The 9,855-nt window shown below is 38.7% G+C and overlaps 1 pseudogene; it reads left to right on the top strand.

Annotated features, from left to right (window-relative positions):
- Nucleotides 1–567: 567 nt before the first annotated feature.
- Nucleotides 568–9,855, top strand: part of LOC107812919 (small ribosomal subunit protein uS7-like) — a 28,158-nt pseudogene continuing 18,870 nt past the window's right edge.

Here is a 9,855-nt window from a genome sequence, read left to right as displayed (position 1 = left end):
GAAACTCCCTAAGTGTCCCCGGCCATCTCTATGTCCCCAACAACATTAGTCCCAGTTGGCTCAGCCAACTAAATATCATCATCAAATCTAGGAGTGGCTGGGGAAGTGAACATCAAACGCACTGCATCAACAGTATCAACGGTAAGGCTTGGTTCCTCAGACTGGCCAGCGGGAGCATCCTGTGTAGATGTATCAGGGTAGGGCTGGTCTGGGTCAATCAACATGTCAAACGATAAATCCCCAGCTGTAGCTAGTCATGTCACCTCAATCTTAAGCTTATCCACCGACTTCTTGCCGGCTTAGGACTTCCTCATATTCTTCACCTGTTTGGTTAACCCCTTGATCACAACACTATACTGTACAAAGGTATCCATAATCACATTCTAGTTGTTCAAGATCTTGCTCAACTTCTCATCAATGTCAGCGAGGTCCCGGGGTGCTTGTGTAGATGCCTGCCCTGCAACTACACTAGAGATCTCAGACATATTTGAAGTAGCTGCCTGTATCTATTTTTTGAGACTTGCCAATGTCTAGGAGATTTGTAGAGCAGAAAGTGGGCCTGTAGGCATGGGAACCGTCCTCGAAACTGGAGTAGGAACTGCCCTAGGTGCCGTGGAAGGAACTGTAGAGGGAGCTAAAGATTGTGGCTCAAGCATAGCAGCTGCTGCACTGGTAGAAGGCTCAACTGATGTGGATGGAATATCAGGTGTATCAGAAACTACCATTACTGGCTCATCAGACTGGCCAGCAGTAATAGAAGGCTGAGAACTCTTCTTTGTGTTCCTCGGATCCTGCAACATGTGCCACTCAAACGACCCTGTTATCCTTACCTTTGTGTCAAAATCCCTGGGCTCTACCTTCACATTAGTCAGATACTCAATAATGGTGCTAGGGTATGGGTAAGAAGTGTTGCTCTGCTGTGCCACCAAATAAATGTTAGCCGACATTAGGGCACCCACATTGATCGAGTACCCGGCCATGATAGAAGCCACCAGAATAGATCTAGGAATGGACAAGTTATTCTCATTCGAAAATGGGTCTAGCCTGCTGTAGAAAAAGGTTTGCCACCCTTGGACTCGAAACTCAAAGTGCTACAGAGGATAGGTACCCCAACAACAATCCAAGGGGGAGTGGTACCCCGTTGCAGAATCTCCACAAGCCACAGTCTAGTTTCTTCCTTCAAGGCACACTTCTCTAAATATTATTTCAGCTCCATATCCTCAAATCCCAAGTACGCGTTCAGAGTGTGCTGATCAAATTTCATTTCACGTTGCGCACTTTGGTAACCTTTGTGCCCTTGCGAATATGTGCAATGTTCGCATAAAACTCTCGGACAAGGTGTTGCTTGACATCCACTAACTTCTCTGTAAATCGCATCCTCCCCTTCTCTTCGTGAACTAATATAGAACTGCGGGATTATATTTGTCAAGATCTTTCAATAAATATTGCCGCGCATGAGTCAAAGATCACTTAGGCCACCACATCCGGAAATCACAGAAAGTGTGGCGGCTCACAAATCTATCCTCCCAAGCCTCTTTCTTCTTTGTTCTTGCTGAATCTCCCTGTGTACCTTCTCCCCCTCTCCCATCATTATGAGAGTCATCAGAACCAAACCCTGCAACAACTGTTGACAGTCAATTTTGACCTTCCGTATTTAAAAAATTAACTTCTGTAGGCTTCCTAGTCAAAAATGATAAAAATGTAGTTTTTGCACATTATTTAGCTTTAATATAATTTATTGATAATTATTCCTATTTTAACAAAATATGAGAATTCTTATCATTTTATTGCAATTAGTTAAATACTAACTTTTTTGTGAAGTTTTATAAATTTCAAACAATTCATTGATAATTTTCCTATTTTTCAAACATTAGGATATTATTTTAATTTATTGTCTTTTCAAAAAATAAAATAATAATTACTACATATTATTGTAGTATTTGGCATTTTAATTAATATTATGAGTCATATTTTTAAATTAAATAATTATCCTTCAATGAACCACAGTCTACTAATCACATGGAAGCCGGTAGAATTTATTTTTAAAATACGGATCAAGTCTTGTCAAATTCGATGTCCTATCAACGCCCGATATGACGACACATTTGATATGACATTTGATGTGACTAAACATGCGATGACAAAATCATATTGACGTGACAAGACATTTGACGTGACTCAACAATTGACGCAACGTGACATTCTTTAATTTTGAACCACATCTTTTATTTTTGCATTGTCTTTTATTTTTAAAATAATATAAACCACATATCTTGCACATCCTCACACAAAAATATCTACATATTACACTCAACACACACTAACCCATCAGATTTTGGGGCATAAGGAACCCTAATATTATAATCCCTCTCTCACTTTTAGAAGTCCCAACCGCAACACCCCACAACTCTCCCATTTCCTCTCAACTTTGGAGAGACCAAAGCATGCCGCCTCTCTCATGGCTGCTCATCCCCTTTGTCTCTACTGCTTCTCCAACCATCAGTCGCCGCTGCTGGAGGTGGTGACCAACTAGGCAGCGATCTCCCCCTTTCCCCCGACATCTCCTCATTGCTAATAGTGGACGGAAAAATGGAAGGAGCGATATAGATCTGACCGGATCTATGTTTTCTGGTCGCCAGTGATAGCCGTGGCCACTACTATTATCTTCTTTATCTCTAGTTTGCTTTATATTTTGGTTCACAGACATGGCCCAGATCTGGCCGGAAGTCTCATTGCCCGACGAGCCCCCATTTCGGCTGTCATTGTTTTGGCTGCGATTTATCTTTTTCGTCGGACTTTTGTGCCTTATATTTTGTCACTATATTTATTTACTGTTGTTTTGACCGGTTAAGGTGGTTTCAATTCTTGTCTATTTTGGTTTGTTGGAAGATTTTTACGGCAACCCCCATATTGTTAGTATGAGCCTTGATAATGTTCTTTTGCTGTTGGAACTTTATTTCACTGATGTTGTAGGTTTTCCGTCGTTTGAACATACTATTGGGATTGCTTCTATTGGATTCTGTTGAATTGTGGGTTTGCTTTGCTCTTGTCTTAGATGTTGGCGTTCTGCTGCTATTGGAATTGATTTTCCGAAAACCAACATTGCTAGCCTCTGTTTCACAGTTTGTGTTACTTGCGCTTCACTTATGAGATTGGACATACTAATTTTGAACAGTTGCTACACTTGGCCGATGAGAATAAATTTTTTCAGACCTCGTGATGATTTTGATTGATAAAGGACAAGATACTACACCGTCCCTCGGATTCGGAACATAAATACATTTATAAGGCGATGACGAAAGCCAAAGAAAAAATAAAAGATGAGAATGTGAATGTCCTTGCTTCAGGAGGCAACATGGTTGGCCTCCGGAGTTGCTACCAAGTCGGCGTTCACGTTCTAATATTTTATTGCTATATGGAATACACCATCCGAGCCTCCAAAAACATTTTCTAAATCATTTTTAAAAGAGTATTTTTCTATATTATCTTTTAAACTATTTTCCAAAACTACTTCTTAAAAATAATTTCCCAAAAACATTTTTCAAACTATTTCTAAAATCAATTTTCCAAAACATTTTTCAACTATTTTCAAAATAATTTTCCAAATTATTTTTTAGTAAGATCATTTAAAAAAAAATTAGTTTAATATTTACTTTATATTTTACTAATAATTTTAATTCTCTTGTCTTGCGAGGTACTATCACATAGAGTTACTTTCGGAACACGACACTCGAAGATTGAGAGACAAATCCCCGTCAAGTTCCCTACTTCGCACTTCCTATTCTAGGATGTATCCAAAATCGTAAGTATAGTATAAACATAAATATATGTGTTGCCTGCTTGCTTTGATATTAGTCTGTTTGCTAAACACTTAGGACACAATACATCTATTTAAAATTAACACTCAACACGTATGTCAAATAAACATGTAGCTTGCATCTTTAATTAGATTATCAGATACATTTTTGCAACTTGATTAATTGACTAGGATTGATATGAACCTAATTATTTAAACTAGTTTTTCACTACATAAGCATGTCATTCATTTTTCTAACAAGATAATTGTATATTTCTTTTACATGTGAGCTATCATGTTTGGTTATACTTTTAGGTCACTCAATTTGTAAATTACTTACTTCACTCTAAGTAAATACATGTTTGGTACAAATCCATGTTCGCAGTTGTCCTTAACTCATGCTCGAATCTAGGTAAATCTACTCTTAGAATTCCTAGGTAACTGTATATATGATCTTGCAACTTGCTTTAGATGGATTAATTGTTACATATCTTTTGTTTGCTACGTATTCTTTGTCTGATGTACATTCTTTATCTGTTACGCATCCTTCATCTGCTACATATGTCCTCTACTTGTTATCCACAACTAGGTTCTCTTTGTCTGGATAAACTATGGTTAACTTGTGTTGAACCCTGACCTTTCAAATACACATGCCCATTTCGGTCTTCATAACTATCCCCATAATCATACTATCATTTGGACTCTATCATCCTTTCAAAGATATGTCAATCCAGCTTGGTGCATCTTTCACTGATTTGACGTATTCCTCTCAATCATACCTTACACTGGCTTCCATCATTTAAGACTGATCCATGCACTATACTACCATCTATATCTTATTCGAGAGTTACCAGTCTCCACCCAACCACCCAAGAATTCTCATTCATAATCACATTCCTTCTCAAGAAAAAATCACTCATTCATGATAGCCATATAGATCTCATAATTCCAGTAGTTGGCCCGAACTACGTTTTGACCTGATTCTTGCCTTGGCAAGATACGTAGGCAACCCTACATACGGGTTCGGTCTCACCAAAAATCCAAACATCAAAACCCCATGCCAGATTTACTCTGACCCTCACTCTACTTAAATCCTAACATATGGGATGCAAGTCCTTTGTTCAAATATCTAGCTATGTAGTCATGATGTTCACTCCCACTTTTCAAATTCAAAGATTCAATACAAGTCAACCCATTTTGTTACAGGGACAAGTTGTTAGTCAGCCTTGGAGGAATGCCATGCTCACACGACTCTTATAAATAAAGAAGAACAAGTGAAGTCTCAAGACAGCACGAATCAATTTTCCTCCCTCGAACTAAGAATTTTTCTTTGGACGTAGGAGGGACAACACAATTTTCGGAACAATCATGGAATGCCGACATTACATTTTCGATCATAATCGGATACACCCCTGGCTGTACGGCCTAACTATGCACCCTCTTAATTTTATAATTCACCCAAAAGGTATTCTAATATTTTCTCCTCTAAGTGTTACAAGTACATCATCCCGGGCACTTCACGAGAGATAAAATCTGGCCTCGGACTTGGTAGAGCATCAGTCAGATAATCAGGGGAGTAGTAGTTTTATAATGAATTCCATAATTTTCATGACTTCGCTGCTCTTACTACCTTTCTATATTTAGATCAGAACAACTTTCCCGGTTGTCAACCGGGGACGATCATCAAATGGTTCTTGTGGACCGCCGAAGGTGCATCATCCTGAGACTGCAAGGGAAATAGCATCCGACGCCGGACATTGCGAAATATCAACTGAGCAAACATGGGAGTGTTAGTTACAATTCATGATTTCATCATTTTATGACAGCACTACCCTTACTACATTTCTATATCTGCATCAGATAATCGTCCCAACTATTAGCCGGGGATGATCACAAAAAGGTTCCTTTGGATAGCTGGAAGGTCACAACGAAATATCCCTTCAGTCAATTGGTAGACAACCACAACAACTGTCTTTCAAACAGTCAGGGGGCATCGAAGCAACTGTTCAAGGAGCAACTGGGGCAAAGCTTCTTGATGGAGTCACTCTTCAACTCCAGAGATACCACACCCAATCATGGGTATAACAAGGCATCTCTCCGAGTTTGTCTAAACCCTTGAATTTTATACATATCTTTGATGCGATTAATGTAGTTAGTTGCAATCCTTCAAAAATAGGAGAGTAAAAGAGGTGTTTAAACCCATACATCTCATACTCTCCAATTTTCACGAACTACGCGTACCTAATTCTTAACCTTGTATCAAGATACATAGGCAACCCATCATGGGTATGGTGTTTCTCGTGCTTAGTTGGACGAGTCGGTCAAGTGTGGCCACTTGGATCGCAGTTGACCGAAGATCCTTGTGAAAGGGTCATCTCTGAAAAAATGTAAAAAAAATGTATATATCTTTCCCCTATTGCTTTGAACTCTGTAGACATCAAGGGAAAATCAAAATCCAAAAACATATTCCTGCATAATTCCTCCTTGAGGAAATTCAAAAAATTTCAAATTATCCTCTATCCCTAATCTTCACTAACTATGCGTGCCTGATTATTGACCTCGTATCAAGATACGTAGGTAACCTATCATAGGTCCGGTTTTTCTCATCCTTAACTGGACGAATTGGTCAAGTATGGCCGCTTGGGTCATATTTGACCGAAAGTCCTTACGAAAGGATCATCCCGAACAAAAAATCAAAAATTAAACATATATATACCTTCCTCTATTTCTTCTCCAGAAGTCTCTTCGTGAGACATCAAAATTAAAATCCAAAAAATATCATCATCTTTTCTTGAGGAAATTCTAAATCCAAAATATCTCTCCTTTATCTCTGATCTTCCCGAACTGCGCCCGAACTAATTCTCATTTTGACGAGATACATAGGCAACCTGCGGGTTTGGTCACAATTTTAAAAAAATAAAATAAACAACAATCAATCAAGGACCTTTCCCGGGTTCGATCATATATTTCAAAAATAAAAAAAAATCATCAATCAAGGACCCTCCCCTGGTTCGATCTCATCTTTTAAAAACTAAAAAAATACTCTTATCGTCCGAAGATTTTCAATTCCTGTATCTCCCATCGCGTGGAGGTTTTATATTTTTAGTCACTCCCATTGTGCAAAGATTTCACTTTCCTGTCAGCACTCCTAAATGAAATGGTACCCAACCCTGTACTAACAATGCTCATATATGGAACGGTACACAACCCATCATTTTACTTTCCTGTCAGCACTCCTAAATGGAATGGTACCCATCCCCACACTAACAATGCTCCTATACGGAATGGTACATAACTTGTCATTTTACTTTTCATGTCAGTGCTCCTAAACGGATTGGTACCCAGTCCCTTACTAACAATGATCCTATACGGAACGGTACACATTCCGTCATTTTACTTTCCTGTTAGTGCTCCTAAATAGAATGGTACCCAGCCCCGTACTAACAATGCTCCTATACGGAATGGTACACTGCCCGTTATTTTGCTTTCATGTGAGCACTCCTAAATAGAACAATACCCAACCCCGTACAATAATGATTCTATACAGAACGGTACATAGTCCGCTATTTTAATTTCATGTCAGCGCTCCTAAACGGAACGATACCGAGCCCCGTACTAACAATGCTTCTATATAGAACGGTACACAAACCGTCATTTACTTTCCTATCAGCACTCCTAAACGGAATGGTACCCAGCCCCGTACTAACAATGCTCATATAGGAACGGTACACAACCCATCATTTTACTTTCATGTCAGTGCTCCTAAACGGAACGGTACCCAGCCCCGTACTAACAATCCTCCTATATGAAACGGTACACAGCCTGTCATTTTACTTTCCTGTCAGCGCTCCTAAATGGAATGGTACCCAGCCCGTACTAACAATGCTCATATATGAAACAATACACATTCCTTCATTTTACTTTTCTGTCAGTGCTCCTAAATGGAATGGTACCCATCCCCATACTAACAATGCTCCTATGCGAAATGGTACACAACCCGTCCTTTTACTTTCCTGTCTATGCTCCTATATGGAACGGTAACTACAAAGCTCGTCTAATATTAAATGCTCCGATAGCGCTTCAGAGCGGTAACCACAAAGCCCGTTTTACATTGAATTCTCTTTATCAAAAACCATAAAAATAGATTAAGTCAAAATAAAAAAAAAACGAAATAAAAATCTAAAAAATATTTTCTTTCCACCCTTCCTGAACTACGCTCGACCTGATTCTCATTTTAACGGAATACGTAGGCGACCTTCGGGTTCTGTGATGACCCAATAGGTCATTTATAATTTTACCCTTCATTTTTGTGTTATGAGACTTCGAATAGCTCCATTTAACCTTTCTCAATTTACGTGCACAGTTCGTGTCCTTTTTTCAGAAGGTTTTTATGAGGAAATTGATGAAAATATGAAATCGTGCCTTAAAACTCATTTGACTTGACTACGGTCAATATTTTGCGAAACGGATCAGGACTAGTGTTTTGATCATCTCGATGGGTCCGTATCTTGATTTAGGACTTGGGCATATGCCTAGAATCGAATTCAGAAGTCAACTTGAATTAATGCAATTTGTTGAAAACTAGCAATATAAAAGTTTAAAAAATTTCTAAGTTTGACTGTATGTTGACTTTGTTGCTACCCATTTCGGATTTCTGTTTCGAAATATGGTATAAGTTCATTACAGTATTTATGACTTGTGTGCAAAATTTGGTGGGAAACATAGTTGATTTGACGTGATTCAGACGTCCGATTGAAAAATTGCATGTTCTTAAGTTTCATTCATTTTGGTGTCCGATTCTTAGTTCTAGGTGTTATTTTGGTGTTTTGATCATGCAAGCGAGTACGTATGATATTATTACACTTGTGTGCATGTTTGGTTTGGAGTCCGAGGGCTCGGGTGAGTTTCAAATATGCTACAAAGTGATTTTGGACTTAGAGGAATAACTGATGCCTTTATGTTGCTGGTGCTCTGCTGTAGATCTCGCATTTGCGAGCCTCTCTTTTGATAACAAGGCTTCGCATTTGCGAGCATGGGCTGGATTGGGGGAGTCTCGCATTTGCGAGGTAAATGTTCGCATTTGTGAACTTGCAGCTGCCGCTTTTGCGAAGGCAGAGTCGCATTTGCGACTCGGTGTATCCTGGGCTACCTTCGCATATGCGAAGGTATGGTCCGCATTTGCGATGTTCGCAATTACGAACAAGGTATCGCAATTGCGAAATTCGTAATTGGTAGAAGAGGGGGGAAACGGGATTTAGCTTTTTTCTTTCAAACTCTCAACCCTAAACTCCCGAGAGGCGATTTTTCCAAGAGATTTCCTTCCTAAATTCATTGGTAAGTGACTTTAATATAATTCTTTTCAATTACCCATTACATTTAATAAGGTTTCAACATCAAATCAAGGATTTTCATAGTAGAAATTAGGAATTTGGGTAGATTAGGGAATTTTGTAAATTTGGAATTTAGACCTCGAATTGAGGTCGGATTTTGAAACTAATTACATAATCGGGCTCGAAGGTGAATGGGTAATTGGGTTTTTGTCTGAATCTCGGATTTTGACCAAGCGAGCCCGAGGTTGACTTTTTGGAAAAAGTGTAAAGATCTTAACTTTATGTATTATGATTGATTTACCTAGCATTGTTTGATGTTGTCAAGTCAATTTTGGTTAGATTCGGTTAGTGGAGGCGGATTTAAGAGGAAAGGCCCCAATTGAGATTTGATTTGCTTGCGGAGCGAGGTAAGCGTTGGGTCTAACCTTGATTTGAGGGAATAGGAACCCTTGAGCTATGTTTTATGTGAATTACATGTGCAACGACGTATATGCGAGGTGACGAGTGTGTATACGTCGTCAAAGTAATTGTTTCCATGCTTTCCCGTATTACATTAATTATTTTATTTCATGTCTTAATTGTTACATAATTTAATTTCCTCCTATGCTTTAACTTGCTACTTGTCATTTATTATTCTCATACTAAAATGTTAGTTTCTTCCATGCTTTCATGATTAATTGTTACTTGCCTTAATTGTGTTACTTGTACACTTTAACTGTCATATATTTG

This window comes from Nicotiana tabacum, chromosome 15 (genome assembly GCF_000715075.1).
Source record: "Nicotiana tabacum cultivar K326 chromosome 15, ASM71507v2, whole genome shotgun sequence".
Taxonomy (NCBI): Eukaryota; Viridiplantae; Streptophyta; class Magnoliopsida; order Solanales; family Solanaceae; genus Nicotiana; species Nicotiana tabacum.
This window is presented reverse-complemented; position numbering and strand designations above follow the sequence as displayed.